Genomic DNA, 24696 nt, shown 5'->3' with positions numbered 1-24696 from the left:
GCAGACTGTGAGAATAGAAGGGCTCTCTCTGAAATTCCTTAGAGCAGCTTTCTGTCCTATATCAAAAGATCGCTGCATTGTATGGGAGTACAAAATGGGGTTCCAGACACCGTTGGGTCTGGATGGCTCATCTCTCCGCTTTCTGCCCGTGTGTGGTCACTGTGGTGCTGCTCCATTAGGATTCTTGGAAAGCAAGGACTTCTTGGATGGCACTCAGTGGTCTTTTGTGCAGACCCGGAGGCCAGCCTCAGTGAGGTTTCCACGCATGTGAAGAAGAGGCTGCATGTAAAGAAGTGGGGAGATGGAGCTGATTGCAAGGCCCTGGAGTCCAGACCTCTTGCCTTTAGCTTACACTGACTTTGGCATTCAGGAGTGTCATTTGATACACCTCCTGGAGACAGAGGTGGATCGGCCCCCCTCTGCTGACTCCAGGGTAGCCATGCACACCCCCCCGCAGTGTTCCCTCCTGGGCTGGGGGCAGCGGGAGCAGCGCACGAATACTTGGCTGCATCTTCACACTGAAGCACCAGACCCACTCTGCTTTCCCCGAGAGCTCTGTGTTGGGCATATGTCCAGCTGAAAGGTTTTCCCTTGTGGTTGCGATGAACAAAAACAGCAATGGGAGAGGGCCCCCTAGAAAAATGACCGCCGTCTTATTGTGTCCTCAGGCTGTCTCCTCTCCCTGGCTACTTTTCCTGTAGAGGAACATGCTACAACAGGATCTATCCTCGTTCCTCCAGGCTCTCTCTGACCTTTATTTTAAGTATCTTGTGACATGTGTACATGTGTTTTTATTGCAAACTGCCTCAGATCCATTTGGATATGGATGCTATACAAATTATAAATAAATAAATACATGATAAAGAGAGGAGCTCTTCCCTGCCAGCTCGTTGCTTAAAAAGCAGCAAGTTTGCACTTGCGTGACTCTGCTTTTGCTGGGCCCCATGCCGGCAGCCAACAGGAGTGAAAACAAAATCTGTCCCTTTCAGCACCACACATTCCTCTCCTGAGCCTAGGGGAAGAGGTGGCAAGTATCATTTGCCAATCAGCAACCAGATAGCCTTGTCTTTCCTAAATTCCACATATTTAAGGAAATTCCACCCAGTTTGGGGGAGTCAGGCTGGTAAATCAGGTAGTCATGGCTCTTCCTGCTGGGTTCAGGACACCTCTGCCTCATTCTTTCCCCGCCATTCTACGCAGCCCCTGGCTCACTCTCCTGTTCTGCCCTCTGCCTGTCCCTTGGGAACCTTGTTTTTCTCATAAGCAAATGCTCCGCTGTCCTTCCTTTATTTTACACATCAGCGTCTTGGCACTTGCTTCAGTGCGATCTAGGCTTCCCCTGAACTCCCATCACTTCCAAAGAGGGCATCTGCTTATCGTTTTGGTAGTCCCTTTAGTCATCTCGTGCTTACTTCTCGTCTTGCTGACTGTCTCTTTCAAGACAGGGTGCTGCCTTTGAATGCTGAAGCCCACCTCTTGTCTTTTCATTTTGAGCAGAGAACATCGGGCCCACTTAATAGGCTGTGGAAATCATTCTGGGTGATTCTTCTCCATGTCCTTTGATTTTGGTTTCCATTTCTCCTGTTTTAGAAGTGGCCTTCTTCCTTCCGAAGGCTCCATCTTCAGCTTTGGCCTAGATTTCAGTCACTCCCTTCGACCGCGGCTCCTTACCCTATCAGTCTGACCCTGGTTTTCTCATGACTCCATTTACTTCACCTCCATGACTTCTACCCCCATCTTTAAATTTAAAAAATATTAATGAGCTAGAAACCCTCATTCTACCATGTCACCTCCACAGGCTATTTTCCTCTTGCTGTTTTTCTTATCAACATCAGCCTTTTGGAAGGAATACTTTGGCCCTCTTGCCATTGCTGTGTGATTCTCAATACCACCACCATGAGGAAACTACTTTAATTTTTTCTTAATTTTTTTTAACGTTTATTCATTTTTGAGAAAGCATGAGTGGGGAAGAGGCAGAGAGAGGGAGACACAGAATCTGAAGCAGGCTCCAGGCTCTGAGCTGTCAGCACAGAGCCCAACGCGGGGCTTGAACTCAGGAACTGCAAGATCATGACCTGAGCTGAAGTAAGACGCTCAACTGACTGAGCCACCCAGGTGCCCCAGGAAACTACTTTCTTAAATATTATCTGTGGCCCCTTATCTGCCAAGTCAAGTAATTCCTCCCACCTTACATTCTCTGGAATATTTTCTTGCCCCTCACCTTGTGCTTCCATTTCATGCTATGCTTTAGGTCCTACTACCTCTAAAATTATTCCTTTTCCATGTCATTTGTTGCTTCATTGAGTTCTTTGCTTTGCCTTCTCTCCTGAGATTCAGTTCTTAAATCCCAGTTGTCTACTTGGCATCTCCTCCCACATAAAGTTCTATCCCACCAGAATCTCAAACTCCCCTTTCCTCCGTCCTGTTCTTCTACTGAAACCAAATGGCTTCTTTCTCCAGGATACCTTTTTCCCAGTGTCTGAAATCTGGGTGTTTACTCCAAGTACTCCTCCTTCCATAGTTCACACATCTGATCAGTTGGTAAATATTGTCATTTCCCCCTCACCAATGTCTCTTACATCTCTTCTCTTTCTTTCTATTCTTGGTAGCAACCTTCTGGTTCAGATATCTCTGCCTCCTCCCAAAGCATTCCATTAAATGTCATGGATATTTGGAAAGCGAAAATCGTTTGTAGCCTGAACCAAAGACATACAGATGATTCTCTCTTTCACTCCTCTTCCCTCACTATGGATATGTAGACTATGACAAAAATCAGTTGCCTGGGTGGCTCAGTCAGTTAAGCATCTGACTCTGGCTCAGGTCCTGATCTCACTGTTTGTGAGTTAAAACCCCACATCTGTCTCTGCTATCAGCACAGAGCCCACTTTTGATCCTCTGTCCCTCTCTCTCTCTGCCCCTCCCCCACTGGTTTGCTCTCTCTCAAAATAAATAAAACTTAAATTTTTTTTTTTTAAAGTTCACTTCTATACTCTTAATGATGGTTTTGTTGTACTGCATGATATAACTTTATTTAGCTTATGTTAGATTTTTATGGAAAAACGATACTGTTTTTAAGTCAGCTTGCTCTGTACTGACTGACCTATTTACTCAGAAAAAAAAGAGATTAATCAAGTGTAGCTTGGGGTTGGCAAATATCAGAGGTTGATCACATGGAGAAACCCAGAAGAGAATGCCCACAGAAGACAGCAGAAAGTAGGAGACATTTTAGCAGCTATAGGCTTCAAAATGATATAAGAAAGAGTTTTAAGTGGAGCACATTGCTTCTAAGCAACAAAGTAGTGTTGATGTCATATAGCAAAGAATAAACAAGGAATAAACAATATGCAAAGAATAAACAAGGACGGGGTGGGGGGGCATGAAAACATTACAGACAACATGTGGTGAAGACCAGAAAAACCCACACAAAATTATAATAACAGAGACTTTATTGCAGCAAAAACATTGTATACCCTTTGTGCGATATGTTTATGTGTAGTATATATACTTATAAATTAATTTTATTCATTTCTGTGTTGCTTTATGGATAAATAATTGTATTTTTCATTGTAAAAGAGTAGTTCATTTTATATATATATATACATACACACACACGTGTATGTGTGTGCATATGTGTGTGTGTGTGCATATGTGTGTGTGTGTGCATATGTGTGTGTGTATGTGTGTGTGTATCTCAAGTTTCTTTTTCATTTATTTTCTTATGCTAGTTAAAAGAGAACCTTGCTAAATTTTGGGGTGTGCTAAATAGAGATACCTCGAACCTTCCAGTGGTGGTAAACAGAAATAAAGATGAGTACCAAGAAATGTTAAACAGCCTCCTTAGATCTCACCTTATTATTTTTTTTTTTTTTACAGATTTCTCAGGGACTTTATTTGCTGGATTTTCTACCATCATCAACTTTTTCTACTTCTTCATGAAAAAGTAGTTCATAAATAAGAAGTGGGGAAGACCATGCATTATACTATAGAGATACAAAGTAAGTTAGTCTTGAATTCTACTCAATAACAATTCAAGTTACCATTAAGAGCTTACTACATACCATACCATACCTGTATACTTTATAGGCATTAACTCACTTGATCCTCATAGAATTTCATAAGGTATAAATGTTATTCTCATTTTGTTTTTTTCCCCTTTTTTTATTTTTCAATATATGAAATTTATTGTCAAATTGGTTTCCATTCAACACCCAGTGCTCATCCCAAAAGGTGCCCTCCTCAATACCCATCACCCACCCTCCCCTCCCTCCCACCCCCCATCAACCCTCAGTTTGTTCTCAGTTTTTAAGAGTCTCTTATGCTTTGGCTCTCTTCCACTCTAACCTCTTTTTTTTTTTTTCCTTCCCATCCCCCATGGGTTTCTGTTAAGTTTCTCAGGATCCATTTAAGAGTGAAACCATATGGTATCTGTCTTTCTCTGTATGGCTTATTTCACTTAGCATCACACTCTCCAGTTCCATCCATGTTGCTACAAAGGGCCATATTTCATTCTTTCTCATTGCCATGTAGTACTCCATTGTGTATATAAACCAGAATTTCTTTATCCATTCATCAGTTGATGGACATTTAGGCTCTTTTCATAATTTGGCTATTGTTGAGAGTGCTGCTATGTACTTTGGGGTACAAGTGCCCCTATGCATCAGTACTCCTGTATCCCTTGGGTAAATTCCTAGCAGTGCTACTGCTGGGTCATAGGGTAGGTCTATTTTTAATTTTTTGAGGAGCCTCCACACTGTTTTCCAGAGTGGCTGCACCAGTTTTTATTCCCATCAACAGTGCAAGAGGGTTCCTGTTTCTCCACATCTTCTCCAGCATCTATAGTCTCCTGATTTGTTCATTTTGGCCACTCTGACTGGCGTGAGGTGTTATCTGAGTGTGGTTTTGATTTGTATTTCCCTGATGAGGAGCGACGTTGAGCATCTTTTCATGTGCCTGTTGGCCATCCAGATGTCTTCTTTAGAGAAGTGTCTATTCATGTTTTCTGCCCATTTCTTCACTGGGTTATTTGTTTTTCGTGTGTGGAGTTTGGTGAGCTCTTTATAGATTTTGGATACTAGCCCTTTGTCTGATATGTCATTTGCAAATATCTTTTCCCATTCCGTTGGTTGCCTTTTAGTTTTGTTGGTTGTTTCCTTTGCTGTGCAGAAGCTTTTTATCTTCATAAGGTCCCAGCAGTTCATTTTTGCTTTTAATTCCCCTGCCTTTGAGGATGTGTCACGTAAGAAATTGCTACGGCTGAGGTCAGAGAGTTCTTTTCCTGCTTTCTCCTCTAGCGTTTTGATGGTTTCCTGTCTCACATTCAGGTCATTTATCCATTTTGAGTTTTTGTGAATGGTGTGAGAAAGTGGTCTAGTTTCAATCTTCTGCATGTTGCTGTCCAGTTCTCCCAGCACCATTTGTTAATGAGACTGTCTTTTTTCCATTGGGTATTCTTTCCTGCTTTGTCAAAGATTAGTTGGCCATACGTCTGTGGGTCTAGTTCTGGGGTTTCTATTCTATTCCATTGGTCTATGTGTCTGTTTTTGTGCCAATACCATGCTGTCTTGATGATTACAGCTTTTTAGTAGAGGCTAAAGTCTGGGATTGTGATACCTCCTGCTTTGGTCTTCTTCAAAATTACTTTGGCTATTTGGGGCCTTTTGTGGTTCCATATCACTTTTAGGATTGCTTGTTCTAGTTTTGAGAAGAATGCTGGTGCAATTTTGATTGGGATTGCATTGAATGTGTAGATAGCTTTGGGGAGTATTGACATTTTGACAATATTTATTCTTCCAATCCATGAGCACGGAATGTTTTTCCATTTCTTTATATCTTCTTCGATTTCCTTCCTAAGCTTTCTATAGTTTTCAGCATACAGATCTTTTACATCTTTGGTTAGATTTATTCCTAGGTATTTTATGCTTCTTGGTACAATTGTGAATGGGATCAGTTTCTTTATTTGTCTTTCTGTTGCTTCATTATTAGTGTATAAGAATGCAACTGATTTCTGTACATTGATTTTGTATCCTGCAACTTTGCTAAATTCATGTATCAGTTCTAGCAGTCTTCTGGTGGAGTCTGTCGGGTTTTCCATGTATAATATCATGTCATCTGCAAAAAGTGAAAGCTTAACTTCATCTTTGCCAATTTTGATGCCTTTGATTTCCTTTTGTTGTCTGATTGCTGATGCTAGAACTTCCAACACTATGTTAAACAGCAGCAGTGAGAGTGGACATCCCTGTCGTGTTCCTGATCTCAGGGAAAAAGCTCTCAGTTTTTCCCCATTGAGGATGATGTTAACTGTGGGCTTTTCATAAATGGCTTTTATGATCTTTAAGTATGTTCCTTCTATCCCGACTTTCTCGAGGGTTTTTATTAAGAAACGTTGCTGAATTTTGTCAAAGGCCTTTTTTGCATCAATTGACAGGATCATATGGTTCTTATCTTTTCTTTTTATTAATTGATGTATCACACTGATTTGCGAATGTTGAACCAGCCCTGCATCCCAGGAATGAATCCCACTTGATCATGGTGAATAATTCTTTTTATATGCTGTTGAATTCGATTTGCTAGTATCTTATTGAGAATTTTTGCATCCATATTCATCAGGGATATTGGCCTGTAGTTCTCTTTTTTTACTGGGTCTCTGTCTGGTTTAGGAGTCAAAGTAATACTGGCTTCATAGAATGAGTCTGGAAGTTTTCCTTCCCTTTCTATTTCTTGGAATAGCTTGAGAAGGATAGGTATTATCTCTGCTTTAAACATCTGGTAGAACTCCCCTGTGAAGCCGTGTGGTCCTGGACTCTTATTTGTTGGGAGATTTTTGATAACCGATTCAATTTCTTTGCTGGTTATGGGTCTGTTCAAGCTTTCTATTTCCTCCTGATTGAGTTTTGGAAGAGTGTGGGTGTTTAGGAATTTGTCCATTTCTTCCAGGTTGTCCAGTTTGTTGGCATATAATTTTTCATAGTATTCCCTAATAATTGCTTGTTTCTCTGAGGGATTGGTTGTAATAATTCCATTTTCATTCATGATTTTATCTATTTGGATCGTCCCCCTTTTCTTTTTGAGAAGCCTGGCAAGAGGTTTATCAATTTTATTTATTTTTTCAAAAAACCAACTCTTGGTTTCGTTGATCTGCTCTACAGTTTTTTTAGATTCTATATTGTTTATTTCTGCTCTGATCTTTATTATTTCTCTTCTTCTGCTGGATTTAGGCTGTCTTTGCTATTCTGCTTCTATTTCCTTTAGGTATGCTGTTAGATTTTGTATTTGGGATTTTTCTTGTTTCTTGAGATAGGCCTGGATTGCAATGTATTTTCCTCTCAGGACTGCCTTCGTTGCATCCCAAAGCGTTTGGATTGTTGTATTTTCATTTTCATTTGTTTCCATATATTTTTTAATTTCTTCTCTAATTGCCTGGTTGGCCCACTCATTCGTTAGTAGGGTGTTCTTTAACCTCCATGCTTTTGGAGGTTTTCCAGACTTTTTCCTGTGGTTGATTTCAAGCTTCATAGCATTGTGGTCTGAAAGTATGCATGGTATGATTTCAATTCTCGTATACGTATGAAGGGCTGTTTTGTGACCCAGTATGTGATCTATCTTGGAGAATGTTCCATGTGCACTCGAGAAAAAAGTATATTCTGTTGCTTTGGGATGCAGAGTTCTAAATATATCTGTCAAGTCCATCTGATCCAATGTATCATTCAGGGCCCTTGTTTCTTTATTGACCGTGTGTCTAGATGATCTATCCATTTCTGTAAGGGGAGTGTTAAAGTCCCCTGCAATTACCACATTCTTATCAATAAGGTAGCTTATGTTTATGAGTAATTGTTTTATGTATTTGGGGGCTCCCGTATTCGGCACATAGACATTTATAATTGTTAGCTCTTCCTGATGGATAGACCCTGTGATTATTATATAATGCCCTTCTTCATCTCTTGATCTCACCTTATTAAAAAAATATATATATTGTGGTGGGTCGCCAGATAAGATAAAATAAGAATTATTGTGGTAAAGTATATACACTCAAATTTGCCATTTGAGCTATTTTGAAGTGTACCATTCCCTAACATTAGTTACAATCACAATGTCTGTGAAAAGCTATTTCCATTTTCTCCATCTCAGCCCAAGCAGGAGTCTGTAATAGTTAAGCAACAACTTCCATTTCCCCCCACTCTTCAGTCTCTGGTAACATCTAATCTATGTTCTATCTCTATGAATCTGCCTATTCTGGATATTTACTGTAAGTGAAATCATGGACTATATGGCTTTTGGGCCTGGCTAAATTCACTTAGCATGTATTCCAGGTTCATCCATGTTGTTACATGTATCAGAACTTTATTTTTTATGATTGAGTAGTAGTCCGTTGTATGTATATGTCACATTTTGTTATTCCATTCACCCATCAGTGCACACTTAGGTACCTATTTCTACTTTGGGGTTATTATAAATAATGCTTCACTAAACATTGACACACAAGTATTCTCTTTGGTCTGTGTTTTGATTTATTTGGGGTATATACACCTACAAGTGGAATTGCTGGGTCATTTGGTAATTTTTTATTTAGTTTTTGAGCAACTGCCAAGTTGGATTTCACAGTAGCTGTTCCATCTTACATTCCCTTCAGCAGTGTTTGAGGGTTCCATTTTCTCCACATTCTTGCCAACACTTACTTGCCATTTATAAAATTATAGCCTTTCTGGTAGGTGTGAATTCATAACTCACTGTGGTTTTCATTTGTATTTCCCTAGTGACTAATGACATCAAACATCTTTTCATGGGATTGGCCATTTGTATAACATCTTTGGAGAAGTATTTATTCAAGTTTTTGGATTGGGCTGTTTGTCTTTTTGTTGCTGAATTATAGGAATTATTTATATATTCTAGTTATTAATTGTCATATCATATGTAAAATTTGCAGATTTTCTCTCCCATTCTGTGAGTTGGCTTTTCACTTTCTTGGTGAATGTCCTTTGATGCACAAAAGTTTTCAATTATGATGAAGTCTGATTTATTTTTCCTTTTTGTTTCTCATGCTTTTGGTGTCATATCTAAGAAGTCACTGTTAAACCAAATTCCATGAAGATTTAACCCTTTTTCTTTTTACTATGAGTTTTTTGGTTTTAGCTCTCGTATTTAGATACTGATCCATTTTGAGTTAATTTGTGTATATGATGTGAAGTGGGGGTTCAACTTCATTCTTTCACATGTGTCAATTCAGTTGTACTGACACAGTTGTTAAAGACTGTTCTTTCCCTAATGAATGGACATGGCACCTCTTTCAAATGTTAGATAGACATATAGGTTTATTTGTGGATTCTCAATTGTACTTTAATGTTGTATAAGTCTACACTTACATCAGTATCAAACTGCTTTGGTTCCTTTAGCTTTCTAGTAAGTTTTGAAATTAGGAAATTAGAGTCCTCTGATTTTGTTCTTTTTCAGGATGGTTTTGGCTATTTGGGACCTTTTGTACTTCCATATGAATTTGAGGGATCAGCTTTTCCATTTCTGCAAAAACACCATTGGAATTTTGATAAATTGTCATCTTCAGAATATTATGTCTTCCTACCCATGAACATAGGGTATCTTTCCATTCCTTTAAGTTTCTTTTAATTTATTTTGGAAATGTTTTGTAGCTTTCAGTGTATTTGTGTTTCATCTGTTGGGTTAACTATATTTCTAAGTATTTTATTCTTTAGATGCTGTTGTAGATGGAACTATTTCTTACATTTCTTTTAAGATTGCTCATTGCAGGTGTATAGACTCACAACTAATTTTTGTTTGTTGAGTTTGTACTTTGCACTTAGCTGAATCTGTTTAGATAAAGTAGTTTTTTGTGGATTTTTTGGGGACTTTCTATATATTAGGATCATGTCATTTGCAAACAGAGATAGTTTTACTTCTTCCTTTCTAATGCGGATAACTTATTTTGTTTTTTCTTGCCTAATTGTTCTGGCTAGAACTTCCAGTACTGTTGACTAGCCATGGTAAAAATGGGTGTTCTTGTCTTACTCCTGATCCTAGGGGGGGAGCTTTCAGACTTTCTCCATTAAGTATGATGTTAACTGTAGGTTTCCATTAATGCCCTTTATCATGATGAGGAAGTTTCCCTCTATTTCAGTTTTCTGAGTGTTTAATTAATTAATTAATTTACTATCAGAAAGTGTGTTAGAAAAGCATCAAATGCCTTTTCTGTTGATTGAGATGATCACATCCCCACTCCCATAGTGTCTCAGTGTGGTAGATTGTATTGATTTTCTGATATTTAACCACCCTTGCATTTCTGGGCTAAATCTCACTTAGTCATGATGTATAATTCATATTCATAAAAGGCATTGATGTGTAATTTTTTTTTTTTTTTGCTTGTGTTTATCTGGCGTTAGTATCCAAGTTATGCTGGCCTCAGAGAATAAGTTAGTTTGAGAAGAATTTATGTTAATTCTTTGAATGTTTAGTAGAATTCAACAGTGAAGCTATCTCATCCTGAACTTTTCTTTGTTAGGAGGTATTTGTTTACTATTTCAGTCTCTTTAGTTATTATAGGTCTGTTGAAATTTTCTATTTCTTCCTGAATCAGTTTAGATAATTTGTGTTTCTAGAATTTGTGCATTTTATCACAGTTTCAGAATGTGTTGAAGTACCGTTGTTGATAGTATTCTCTTATTTCTCTTTATTTCAGTAAAAACAACTTATCCTTTCTTACATTTCTGATGTTAGTTATTTACATCTCTTTCTCTGTTTCCCTTTGTCAGTCTAGCTAGAAGTTTTTTAATTTTGTTAGCCCTTTGAAAGAACCAACTCTCAATTTCATTGATTCTCTGTATTGTTTTTCTATTCTCTATTTTATTTATACTATTCTTATAGGTTTTTTTGTTTTTTTTGTTTGTTTCTTTTTACTTCCCCTAGCTTTGGGTTTACTTTGCTCTTCTTTTTCTAGTTCCTTAAGGTGTAAAGTTAGGTCACTGATTTGAGATCCTTCTTCTTTTTTTAAATGTAATTATTTATAGCTATAGATTTCCCCCTGAGTACTGCCTTTACTGCATCTCATAAGTTATAGTATACTGTTTTAGTTTTCAGAAGTTATAGTATACTGTTTTAGTTTTCAGTTGTCTTTAATTATTTTCTAATTGCTTTTGTGATTTCTTCTTTGACCCATTGGTTATTTAAGACTGTATTGTTTAATTTCTACATATTGGCGAATTTTCCAGTGTTTCTACAAAACTATAACAAGATATTTTGTATGATTTCAGTCTTTTAAAATTCATTAAAGCTTGTTTTCTGGTCCAGTATATGGTCTGTCTTGGAACTTTTTCATGTGCACTTGAGAAAAATGAATGTTCTGTTTTTGTTTAGTGGAGTGTTTTCTATGTGTCTGTCAGATCTAGTTGGTTTATAGTAGTGTTTAAATTCTCTGTTTTATTTTTAAGTGCGCTTCCCACCCAGTGCAGAGCTCAACACAGGGCTTGAACTCACAACCCTAAGATCATGACCTAAGCTGAGATCAACAGTCAGGTGCTTAACCATCTGAACCACCCAGATGCCCCTAAATTCTCTATTTTCTTGTTGATCTTCTCTCTAGAAATTATATCTATTACTAAAAGTGTTTATTGAAGTATCCAAATACTATTATATAACTGTTTATTTCTCCCTTCAGTTCTGCCAGTGTTTGTGTCATCTATTTTGGGAGCTCTGTTGTTTTGTGTATGTTTATAATTTTTATATCTTCTTCATGAGTCAACATTTTTATTAATATACAATGTCCTTTTTTGTCTCTTGTGACAATTTTTTATTTGAAGTCTGTTTTGTCCAATATTAGGATAGCTACCCAGCTCTCTTGGTTACTGTCTGCATGGATTATCTTTTTATCTCCTTTCACTTTAATCTATTTGTGTCTTTGCATCTAAAGTGAATCTCTTGTATTTAGCATATAGTTGGATCATTACCAAAAAAAAAATCATTCTGAAATCTCTGCCTTTTCATTGGAGAATTTAATCTATTTATATTTAAAGTAATTACTGATAAAAAAAGGACTTAATTACTTTATGCTATCTTTGTTTTATGCTTCTTTGTCCCTCATACTCCCCATTATAGTCTTCTTTTGTGTTTGATTGATATTTTTATAGTGAACCATTTTGGTTCCCTTCTCATTTTCTTTGATATATTTTTAATACGTTTTCTTTGTGGTTACCATGGAGGTTATATTTAACATCCCAAATTTATAATGATCTAGCTAAAATCTATATAACTTATCTTCAGTAGCATACAGAAATTCTTCTTCTATATAGCTTTGTTTTCCAACCACCCTTAATGTTGTCAGAAATCATAGCTTTATACATTGTGGACCCATTAATATAGATTTATAATTACTTTGTATGCTTTTTTCTTTTAACTCCTATATGAAATAACAAATAGAAACCAAAACACTATAATACTGGATTTTATATTTTCCCATGTATTTACTTTTGCCAGAGATTTCTATTTCTCATATGTCTTAAAGTTACTGTTTAGTGTCCTATATTTTAACCTAAAGGACTCCCTTTAGTATTTCTTATATGGCAGGGCTAGTGGTAATGAGCTCTCTGAGCTTTTGTTTAGCTGATAATGTCTTAATTTATTCCCCATTTCTGAAGGACAGTTTTGCCAAATATAGAATTCTTGATTGATGTTTTTTTTATTTCAGCACTTTGAATGTCATTCTGCTGTCTTCTGGCCTTCATAATTTGTGATGAGAAATCTACTGTTAATCTTATTGAGGATCCCTTGTATGTAATGAGTTGCTTCTCTCACTACTTTTAAGATTCTCTCTTTATCTTTTGATAGTTTATAATGTGCCTTAGTGTGCATATTCTTGAGTTTATCTTATTTAGGATTTGTTGAGCTTCATGGATTCATAGATTCATGTCTTTCATCAAATTTGGGAAGTTTTGAGCCAGTATTTCTTCAAATATTCTTTCCGTCCCCCACCACCCCTTTTTTTCTCTCATCTCCTTTTGGACAACGTGTATGTTGGTTTTTTGATGGTATTCCACAAGTTTCTTAGTCTCTGTTTACTTTTTTTTTTCTCTCTTTTCTCAGAGTGAGTAATTTCGGTTGTCCTATATTCAAGTTTATTAATTCCTTTAACTTCTGGCTTTTAAAATATTTGTTGAACCCCTTTAGTGAATTTTTCATTTCAGCTATTATAATTTTCAGCATGATAATTTTTGGTACCTTTTTAGTATTTCTGTCTCTTTATTGATATTCTCATTTTTCTTATACATTACTTTCCTGATTTCCTTTAGTTCTTTGGCATTGTTTTCCTTAAATTGTGTATATTTAAGACAGTTGTTTTAAAGTATTTATCTTCAATTGTAATGCTTGAACTTCCTCAGAGATGGTTTCTGTTAATTCTGTTAATTTCTCTGCATACATGACTGATTTTACATGTTCTAATTTACTAAAGAAACTCTTCCCAGCATTTCTTCTCAGGCTTTAGGTAGCCTGTTGTATATTTTGACTGTTGCTTTTGTCCCAAGCATCTGAGTATTGTGAGTTTAGCTTTCAGTGTTTCTGAGCAGTGATAACTGCTCTTCTGTTCTGAATTCCTAGTTAGGTGAAACAGATGGGTACCTTTTGTCAGTCCTTCAGATCACTCTTGGTTAAAACAGACATACACAATAATTTGTGAATAAGCTGTACTCTGCTCCCTCCCAAACCAGAGCCCAGGGTCTTACAGTTGGAATCTGTACTGCTGCTGCCTTAATATTACCACTATTCTGGGGAGGGGATTGGCTTGGGTGGATAAAAATGCCACAAAGTTCTTCTGGTACCTTGAAGTTGGCTTTTTCTTGATGCCACAATCACTTGGTTGCTGTAAATTTTGTTTTTCACAGTTCTGGTAGAGTTGATTCTGACAGTTTTTGTTTGTTTTTTAATATTTGTGTGGAGCAATGAGAGCCTGGAACTGTCTATTGCTGTTTTGCTGATTACACTCCCATCCTAAAATTAACCAAAAATCCTTTGGGAAAGACTTATGAGAATCCTACAATTTCAGACCTGGGGTAAGCTTTTAGATCATGTAGTCTGGAAGTTTATAATCCATCACCCCAGAGCAGCAGGGGTTACATGGAGGGCCACCTCAGAAGGCTTGAGTCTCTTTACCAACCCTCTCCCCCATCTTCACCTATAATCACTGACCTTGCCATCCTTACTTTTATTTTTTTTTTAATGGTAAACTTTCATTTGAATCAAGAGTTTTCGGCTTAAAAATTTTTAGAAACCACTAATTCATGTAAAGAGCTTAGTTCAGGACTAGGCAAGGAAGGTTCAGGTTCCTTATTCAAAGTCATTCAGTTTCCCAGCTACTTAGTTAGTAGCTGGACAAAGACATGTAGGCATGCTTGGGAGGATAATAACTTGGTGCCTTTGTTCAACATTTAATTAGAGCAAAGGCACTGTGCTATGCAGAAGGAAAGAGAAGGGGATTATTGTGGCGCTTCTCAATCCTTTTCTATCATCCTCAACAATGTAGTTGTGGCTACAAATGTGTGCCCTCTCCCAGCACAGCTAGCCTCTGAATTTAACCAGATTGTATCTTTTTGGAAGACAACTTATCAACTATTTATTGTGACTGGAAAATGCCTCTTGGAGCATTCACTGCTCCTTCTACCATAATCTGAGGGGCTAGCAAAGTAATTTTTCTTACCACATGTAATTCTGTTCCCTAGAGGAGATCTAGAAACTAAAATCTTCTTCATTTTGTTACATTTTCAGTTCCACTTATATAAGGCCACTAGCTCTGAATACATGAGAATATTGTATGGTAATAGTGAACTGTTTTTTTTTTTTTTTTTTCATTTTTCACTGTTTTTGAGCAACAAAAGGGAGCTTAAGTGATTATTGAATAAGGCATTGACACCCAGGAAAGACATGGGACACCAGACATAATATCAAGCTAGACCTAAAGAGAGGTTGGAAAATTTTCTGCTGAGAAGAAATAGCAGTCTCCATTGGGTGGGTTTCACTGCAGTTATTAAAGAGAGTGAGCTGGTCTGATGCAATTAACCTCTCATAGTCTCTTAGAGTCCTAAGACTCCATCTTTTATAGTAATTAAATAATTTCTGATTTCACATATCTTCTATGGATATGACAAGTCTTATTTTCCTTGGTATAAATTAGATATTTAATATTTATAAATATGTAATATTGATATATATACACAAAAATAAATATATAATATTTGTATATACACATATCTTTAATTGATTGTATATGAGTATGGAAAACATGATAATAGCACTCAGAAGTTGGTAGAAGCAGCAGTTTTCAATCCATGTAATATTATATCTAAATAGAAAGCAATCAGCTTGGAGGTTTTCTTGCTGACTGGTATATTGACATGATTGTGATACCTCCAGCTGGCTTTTTCACACTGAATGACAATTACACGCATGCCCCATGATAGTTGATGCTCACAGAGCATAAAGAGAAAGGAAAACAGTGATCTTAGGTCCATGAGGGAAGGCTATAACCACGGACAAAGTAAGCAAACAGAAACCTAGCTAATTGAAAGGGAGGATAGTTAAAATTTAGCATTGTTGAATTGGGAATAGCATCAATGTCAAAGGGAACTTGGATTTCACTGGGTGATTGAAAACTAACATGGCAAATTGTTTCTTTCTTCGAATTTATGGCACCAAAATAAGCCAAGGACTTTCCCCCACTGTGTCATAAAAAGGGAGCCATTGAATATACATGTCTGGAATGAGTTTGGATAAAAGCTGTTGTTCTCTAAAAATATTTTACCTTTTGCATATTTTAACTGTGACTTATGGTTATGTGGCTTTGCATTCACATGAACATTAGTGACTTCTGTTTGAAAGTTCTGAGTATCTGAGTCTCTTTACCATCATGCAACTCTGTCCGTTATTCAGAGTAATAACACTTCTGATTTTTAAGCTAAGGAATAATATGTACATATGAAATTAGTCATAAACAATGAACAGTGATATATTAAGGCAAAAAAATATTAAAAGTTCTCCTTTGCATGTTTCAAAGAGGTACCTGAGTTACAGTGGAAAGATCTTGGTGGGAATTCAGAAAGTTTGGATTCAAGTCTCCACTCTGCCACTTGCTGTGGTTTTTGTCAAGTCATTTTTGTTCTCTTAGCCTTTCTCCCCTCTCACATTTGCACTATGGAGACAGGAATTTTGCTTTCTAATCCCTGGGTTATTTCAAAATAGTATGTAGAAAACCATGTGGAAAAAAAAGTGATATGCAAATGATGTGGATGGTGATGCTCCCAACTAGAAATTAATCTTTTCAAAAATTATGTTTCTTTTTTTATAAGCCTCTAGCTTTTATTTATTTTTTATTTTATTATAAAAATTATGTTTCTTACATGCTATTTTACATCTTTTAAAGACAAAGCATAACCAATAACCAGCCATCTTTCCATGAAATAAGAAAAATTTCATTATTATTTTTACCTGAATTGACAATGAAGAATAATGGAAAAAAGCTAAGTGGAAGCAAGAAATAACTAAATGCTATCAACTAACAGAGCTTATGTGTGTTGCTTCACAACCCTGAGGCTTTATTTATTTATTTTTTATTGTTCAAATGCAGATACTCTATTTTCTAAGTTCCTTTAAAATGTTATGATTTGGTAAGTTTTATCTTCATTTATCCTATTATTCTCTCTCTCTCTCTCTCTCTCTCTCACACACACACACACACACACACACACACACACACACTCCTCTCTACCACTTTTTCCTTCTCCTTTAACAAGGTCTTCATGACTTAGCTCAGATGTCACATCTTCCAAGAATTCTTCTCTAATTTCTCCTCCCAACCTCAGTCTGGCTTAACTAAGTCTTCTTTAGGTTATGTTAATACCTTATGCCTAAGCTATATCATTGGACGCTGCTCTTGGGTTAAAAAGAGTGTATGTGTCTTTTACCCCAGCTACAATCTAAGACTCCTAAAAGATAGGAGTCATGTGCTATTCATTTGGGGGACTAGCATTTAGTAGATTCTTAGTAAATGTTTCTTTACTGAGTGAATAAATTAGTAAATGGATAATATATGAGAAGCTCTTTGAAAAGAAAAGACAATGTGCAATGTGATATTTTTCAAATATAACTGCAGGAGGAAGAAGTATTTATCTAGTGAAACAGTACTATATTTGGAAGCAAGAAATCAGTTATTGGGCCATTTCTACTAATTTGATGAGTAACTCCAGGAAAATCACTTGAGCTCTCTGCATTTAACTTTCCATTCAAAAATGGGGCAATCTTCATTTCCCATTGCCTGCCTCATTAAGAATGTCACAGAGGCCAAAACCGGAGCAGTTATGTGATATCTGCTGATTTTTAAAAATAAAGTTATGTTATGCATTTTAGGGGCTGCATTAATACCTGTTCATAGTCAAACACATATCTCACTTTATACTGAAAAATTCCTGAAAAGTTTTCTCTAAACAATTCAGAATTAGATAGCAGTTTAGGTAGACTGAAGAAGATTTATATTTAAGGCATAGTTTTGGTCTAAGACCAGTTTTGTAGTATACCGAATCCTTTTGAAAGGGAAAAATTATTTATAATTTATTTTATAATTTAGAATTTTCTTGTAACACCAGTTTCTTGAAGTAGCACCCTCCTATATCCCACCACATCTCTTCTTCTGCTCCGCAAGCCATTGTTGACTAACAGTGGAGAAGAACTATCCTCCACTGAACCGTCTGTATTGTCTTTGGGATGTTGAATTTTTGTTCAGGAGCACAACCCCTGTCCTGCAAATGATAATTTCCAGCATTGCACACAGATATCTGTGTCTTTGAGAAATAAGCAAAGAAGATGAGTCTTTCTGGAACTTTGGGGTGTCTTGATCCTAAACTAAAATAAAAAGTACAACTCTTAATTCCCTAGAAGAGTAGGGATTTTTTTTCTTTTAAAACAAAGTATTTTTGTTTTTCTGTTTGGAAATTGACCTCACAGTAACAAATCCAGAGTTAATTTCTCATGTAATTATGGAATTACTTATCTCCATTTTATCAGGACACTTCTTGTTCTCACCCAGGCAAGAACATAATTTAGGCTTTGCTTAGTCTTCAGTTAAGAATACAAACTGCACAGTGTTTAGATTTTCCTTGTTATGAAATTGTTATGGGGTTTCTTCTTAAGTGTCCCACTATGCTTCTGTATGAAAATTCTGTCTCATGGGAGTAGGACATCTCTGTCTTGATTGCTTTTTTCTTTTTGAATCAACTGGATCGAAGTATACTGTATGTATAATAAACTGTACCCATGTAATTCCATGTAGCCACCACCACAATCAAGGAGCAGGGCATTTCCAGCTACCTCCAAAAGATCCCTCATGTCTCTTTGCATTCACTTCCCATTCCATCTCAGCCCAAGGCAACCGCAGATTTGCTTTCTGTCAGCATAGATTAGTTTGCATGACTGTCTTTTATTGAGCCCACCTTCTTAGAGTTGAGTTTCTTTCTAGGGAGACAAACTATATGGCTGGATTGAAGGAGAAGGCAGAGCCGAGGCATTTATTTAATCTTCAGATGTGATGAGCACTAAATTTTTGTGGAAGCAAGGATTATCAGAAGTCATAGGCCAGGTGGTTAGTTTCCTTTAGAACATGGGTAACAAAGAACTACGAAATAGGAATGAAGTTTGCATCTGGGTCATTAAAACCAGAAACACCCAAGAGGAAGTTCAGGATATGCAGCAGCTATGATAAAGGAACTTTTCCATTCTTCACATGAACTCGATCTTATGCTTTTAGCCATCACTAAACTACTTGGGGGGTCTGATATTTGTTTTTTATACGCTCACCTTTCAGAAGTGAGTGGGGTTGTTTCCCTTTCATCATGTAAAGTTATGAGATATAAACTCTTATTTTTAGGAGTGCAGGAATTTGTTCCATTCAAATTTTGAAAGTGGTCAAGGGACAGGGCCAAGACTACTTATCTTCATTTGGCTTTAGTGCAGTAGTTCTGACTACTGGACATTTGACTTTATACGGCTAAGAGTCAAGAGCTGTTTGGTGAGATGTTTGCAAAAGGATTGGCATGAAATTGCCCGACTGGTATTTTATGCTTGTGCCACAGTCCAGAAATAAACATTACATTTCTTTCTCTAAATATATTTGTGTCCTGGATAGCCAACTGACAACTATTGTCTTTCTTTCTTTCTTTCTTTCTTTCTTTCTTTCTTTCTTTCTTTCTTTCTTTTCTTTTCTTTTCTTTTCTTTTCTTTTCTTTTCTTTTCTTTTCTTTTCTTTTCTTTCTTTCTTTCTTTCTTTCTTTCTTTCTTTCTTTCTTTCTTTCTTTCTTTCTTTTCCAGTTAAATAGCAATTGTTTTGGATGAAGGAACAGCACTGTTTAAAACTCTTTCACTCTGAAGTGTCTCCTGGGTAAGAAGGAAAATAGATTTCCAGTCTTAAGAATCAAATGACCCTATTCAATGTCAGTCCTATGACTTTGCGCCCCCCCCACCCCCGCCACATGTTAAAATTTTGTTAAATTGGGCTCTAACCTGTTTCAAAGTAAAGTTGAGAGGCTCCTATATCAGAAATGTTCTAGATGTGGGCGTATTTCTCACTTACAAAAGTACCTTTTTTCTTCATAATGTTTGGGGGAAGAAGTGACTTAACCTCTTGACGTCTAGGTTTCCTTTATTATTTTTAAGAAGGTTTAATTAACCAATTCCATTTAAATTTAACCTATTGTTTAGAAATTTCTGGGGACATAATTTATCCAAAGCAGTAAGTCAGATTCTTCTCTCCCTCCTCCCTTTTATTCTTTTATAGGCAAGAACTGGAGTATATGCAGATTATTGAGAGAGGAAAAATAATATCTGAAAAGGTGGCTTTCTTAAAAGGCACCAGCAGCATTAGTGTCATGTCTGAAGCACCCATTTGTGTCAACTGTACAGACCTTTCAATGGAAAATTGTGCTGTGCTACCTTTTAAAGTATGAAATGCTAATTTGGGATTTACAGTTTTTGAACTGGAGGGCTGCATTTTGCATGGGATTTTGTTTAATTTCCCAGTGAAAAAAGGCATTTGAAACACAACTGCCTACAGCCAACTGTCAACAAAAATCAACTGTAATAGCACAGAGCCTGTCACTGATGTATGTGGTGATGTGGTAATCTTCTCAATTTAGCTGGATATTTCTTCTCCGTACAAAATAGCTGAAAGTCTTGCTAGGCATTTATGAATATCGAGAGGTATTATTAGGCTGATAATGGGGCCAGATTAAGGAAGGGTACACTGGTTCAAGATGTCAGTTAAAGAGACGCAGAATGGGACGATGCATGGCCCTCAGTATAAGGGACTCTTCGTATTTCAGGTCTGCTGAAGATTTGGGCGATAGCATGCTGAGTTCCATCTGCTGTGAAAGTGGCTTTCTGGGGAAAAAAATAAAGTTGTTATGCTATTTTTTCCCCCAGAAATCTGTTTTTGTTTATCAAGAGGGTGAAATAAAAAATCTCTGAAAATGGAAGTGAGGAGGGCAGACTAGGGAAATCTCTTGAGGTGAGACTGGTCAGTATTACACTCCTTGCAGCGTGGAGAGCCAGTGGTTGACAGCTGGCATCTTTTCCCCCTAAGTCACAACTGTATAAGAGCTGGAAGAAGAGAATTCTTGTGGAGACTCTGTATTTTAGTAGTGGGACCCCGTTTGGATTCTGAATAACAAACCTGCAAATGCAAGGAAAACAATAAAGCTGCAGATAAGCTATTCTTCGGCAAGGCACAAAGTTGGGACTTATTAGCTGTCATCAAAACATAGCATTAGTGAAGCATCTCATATCAAAAGGGTATTTAGAATCAAATGGCACTTTATGTTACCAGTTGCTTCTTTTTTTTTTTTTTAAGTGAGCCATATTCAAATCTGGCCCCACCATTTTTTAGCTGCGTGGTAGCTTAGCTCTCTGTGTTTAAGTTTCTTCATCTCAACATTGGATTAATAATCATGCCCACGTCATTGGGATTTTGTGAGAAATTATTTAATAGGTATAAAGAACTTAGAGCATGCTTGACCTATAATAAGTATCATGTGATCAGTTATCATCACCACCATCATCATCGTTAGCATCAGTACAAGCAACATATTTACTGTTCTCAAGTACTCATGGCAAAAAGAGAAATATACTAGCACATATGCTACATAACTTGTTGTGAAAGGTGTATCCATTTTTTTCTTGATCATTATGTTTTTATATGTAGATGGAAGACAGGAGTGAATTGTGTTATTTTAGCTACAGGGAATATGTTCTAAGATACTTATAAATAGCACCATGGCTAATAAGAATTTGAGAGTGCCCTGGCCCGTTTCTGCACTGCCTGCCCGGTGCCCCTTTTTCTGTGGCTCTACCCTTCTGCCGTCCCTGCTTCCCATGTGACCTTGATCTCTTTCCTTCCCTGCTTACTTTGGCCAATAGTGATAAATCAAGGATGGACCTCTGATGGAGGAGTGTGGCTCCAGATAGGCACGTTGGTGACATGTCTTGGCACACCCCTAAGAACAGCTAGATTGAGCCAATCTAATCTCTTTCTCTGCAATTCCATGCTCAATCATGGAATTTGGAATTTGGAAGTTATATACAAATTCATGCTCGGGTAAGACAGTGGAACAAAGAGGAAGGCAACACCGTGAGACAGACTCTCTGAGGCTGCCTGTTTTTCTGTGTTTCCTGAGCTTTCATAACTTGGCTCTCAGGGGCGCCTGGATGGCTCAGTCGATTAAGCATCCAACTTCAGCTCAGGTCATGATCTCACAGTTCATGAGTTTGAACCCTGCGTCAGGCTCTGTGCTAACATCTTAGAGCCTGGTACCTGCTTTGGATTCTGTGTCTCCCTCTCTCTCTTTGCCCTTCCCCTGCTCTCGCTCTCTCTCTCTCTCTCTCTCTCTCTCTGTCTCAAAGATAAATAGACCTGGCTCTGCAATTTTTCCAGATCTCATGAGCCCTCTTTATGTCCCTACAACAAACTTCCTGTCCTCTTGACTTCCCACTCATTTGAGAATTTTTCTGTTTGCTGCAACCAGTTAGGGCACGGAGAGTCGAAGGTTCCATGTGTGGTAAGAAGTAAAGTTTTCTGCTGATGAGTAAAAAAAAAAAACACTGCATGTAATGGAATTAAAATAACATTGACAGAGCAGTCAGGGAAATTTCCATTATCCATTTTCAAAGTCTTAGGAATGAAGGATTGGCAGAAATAGGAAATGGGCAATTATCTCTAGGTTCTAGTGGACTGACAAGGTCTTTGCACATATGGTGATTACTTTTTAATGGCATGGTCAGATAGATGATCAACAAGTAAATATAAATAAACATGGTGACAGTAATTTATAGCCTGAGATGACTTCGATGAGGGAAATAGTTTAGATAAGGAGTAAAATTAGGCGATGGATTGGAAGTTGGCTGAAGTGTGTTCTTTAGTACCACATGATTTTGCTGGGGCTCCGCCTCTGAGTGAAAAAATATGACCACCATTCATCCCCTTCCTTGGCCTTGGCCGATGATGATGGACTGGGAATGGATCTCGAATGGAAGAGTGTAGCCCAAGACAAGCACAGGTATAACATAGTTATATACTAGATCAACATATACTCCAGGTAGATATGGACCACTCTAGCTTTTCTGCCTTTTATTTTCAAAGATGACACCAAAACCATCATCAAATTTTTGATTTTTTTTCTCTGTTTGGGATGGATTTGGATAGTGGATAATGGAACAACAATTTAATGAGCCTACCTTTTACTAGGCAATGTATAAGATCCTTTCCACAATTCTCTGATTTAACGAACAAAGCCACCCACTCTCACCTTGTAATCATTGGCATTTATAAATACAGTGGCTACCTGGGATTCAGGCTTCTGTCTTCATGTGGAAAGGAGCATTTTTCTCTGGACTAAAGAGTTTTTTAATCTGCTGCCTCTTTCCTCTAGCATAAAGTTCTAGCCTGAATACAGAGTTTTAATGAGCAACCCATATGTAAATAATTAGTATAAGAGGGGAATTAACTATCATTACCCAATTGCTTTTTTTTTCTTTTTAGAAATGATTTGCTATTCAGTTTTAAGCTTTCCAACTATTTTGATGGAGATCCAACTTGGAGAAAAGAAGTGTTTTTTGTTCTCATTATCACTTCCTGTAAAACTGCATGGTTAATTTCCAGAGGTAGATATCCCTTTGAGTTCTCATGATAGGAAATAGAGAAATCGCTGTTCTGTGCCTTTAAGATCAAGAGAGATCAAGAACATTGGAAAGGGAATATACCATGCACAAGGTCGTATATGAAACAATGGGATTTAATGAGCATGAAAAATTCTGTCACTAATAGGTGAACAATTCTCTTGAGTCTTTCCCAGGATGCAAAACAAGTGGTCTCAGCAGGGACTTTTTCTTCTTCAGGGTTTTTATAAATTGAAGAAAAGGCAGATATAAGCACACTGACAAGTAAGCCTTTGGATGGAGTAGTGAGGCCAGGAGCACCACGGGCTACTTCTCGAGAAGGTGAGCATGACTGATTAGGGTGTTTTTCCGATGGTAGTAACTTGACATCTAAACAGGTCCTTTGGTGATGATATTCCTAGTTCTTCTTTACTGTGTGCTTTTCATTCAAAGGCATTTAAGTACGAGATGGAGGTACAGCCATTACCACCCTATTGTCCATCAGAAATGACACGTCCCGAAATGCTTACTTCGGGCAAAGTGGTGATACTCCTTCTTCGGAATGCCATTTTGCCCCAACGAGAAGATCTATATCTATTTGTCTTCATAGAGTTAGGCTTAGACAAGTGTGAGACCAGTACGCATTTTTTTTTTCTGATGAGCTCAGTATTCTCTGATGTTCATCACACATTTTTTCAAAAATACTCATCCAGAGCCTATGTTTTGCAAGAAGCCACTGGAGATGCAGCAGTAAAGAAGGCAGACACGTCTTGGCTGCTTACATGAGATTATATTCTAGTAAGGAAGACAGATCATCAAGAAAATGTAAACAAGGTAATTATAGATTGTGATGGTTACCAGGAAAGAAAGTTTATCCAGTGGTGCTCAGGGCCATCCCCTCCTCACACCAAACCTCCAACATGCCTTCTTAGTCTTTGAAGCACGCAACTGACTTTTCTAGTTTTACATACATAGCTATAGCTAATGCAGCTTCAAGCGCTCCTCTCTTTCCAAATTCTTGTCCCTAAATCTTTTCTATATAGACATTTTAGAACTGCCAGTGGGCCCAGTAGTAAGACATTTTCTTGGGAAAAAAGACACAAGACACAAATTGTGTGTTATCAAAGTCTAGAACTCCGAGAGGACAAGTTGCTGTGTGGTAGTTATTTGCATACGCATCTGTCTTCCCTGTTAGATCTCCTTGGAAGTAGACACTAATCTATTTTTTTGTCTCCTGTGTTACATGCACATAGTAGGAACTCAGTATATTGCTCAATGAATTCAATTGAATTAGCACAAACCACAGGCTTTTGCCAAAAGCATTAGTGAATTCATGTTTGAAGAAAATTAACTAACAATTAAGATTAAAACGTCAGTATTCACATGGATTTTGGCTGAGCAGATACATTTCCTTACTGGTGAACATAAGGCTTTTCAGACCAATGAATCTGGTATCCGACAGTCCCTTGCCAGCAAGGCATGGCAGGAGTGGAAGGAGAGGAGCATGGGCTGAATGCA

The 24696-nt window shown here is 37.3% G+C and overlaps 1 long non-coding RNA gene across 1 annotated transcript in view; it reads left to right on the top strand.

Annotated features, from left to right (window-relative positions):
• LOC109254565 (uncharacterized) overlaps window positions 1–23511 on the top strand; it is a 95534-nt gene extending 72023 nt beyond the window's left edge. The window contains exons 2-3 of the long non-coding RNA XR_002074898.2: window positions 3874–3995; window positions 23419–23511. This is a non-coding gene — a long non-coding RNA (uncharacterized LOC109254565). The remainder of the gene's footprint in view (window positions 1–3873; window positions 3996–23418) is intronic.
• The last annotated feature ends 1185 nt before the right edge of the window (window positions 23512–24696 follow it).

Source organism: Panthera pardus, unplaced genomic scaffold, assembly GCF_024362965.1.
Source record: "Panthera pardus isolate Hobbes unplaced genomic scaffold, ASM2436296v1 HiC_scaffold_25, whole genome shotgun sequence".
Taxonomy (NCBI): domain Eukaryota; kingdom Metazoa; phylum Chordata; class Mammalia; order Carnivora; family Felidae; genus Panthera; species Panthera pardus.
Note: the sequence above shows the minus strand (reverse complement) of the source record. Positions and strands in the feature narration are given on the sequence as shown.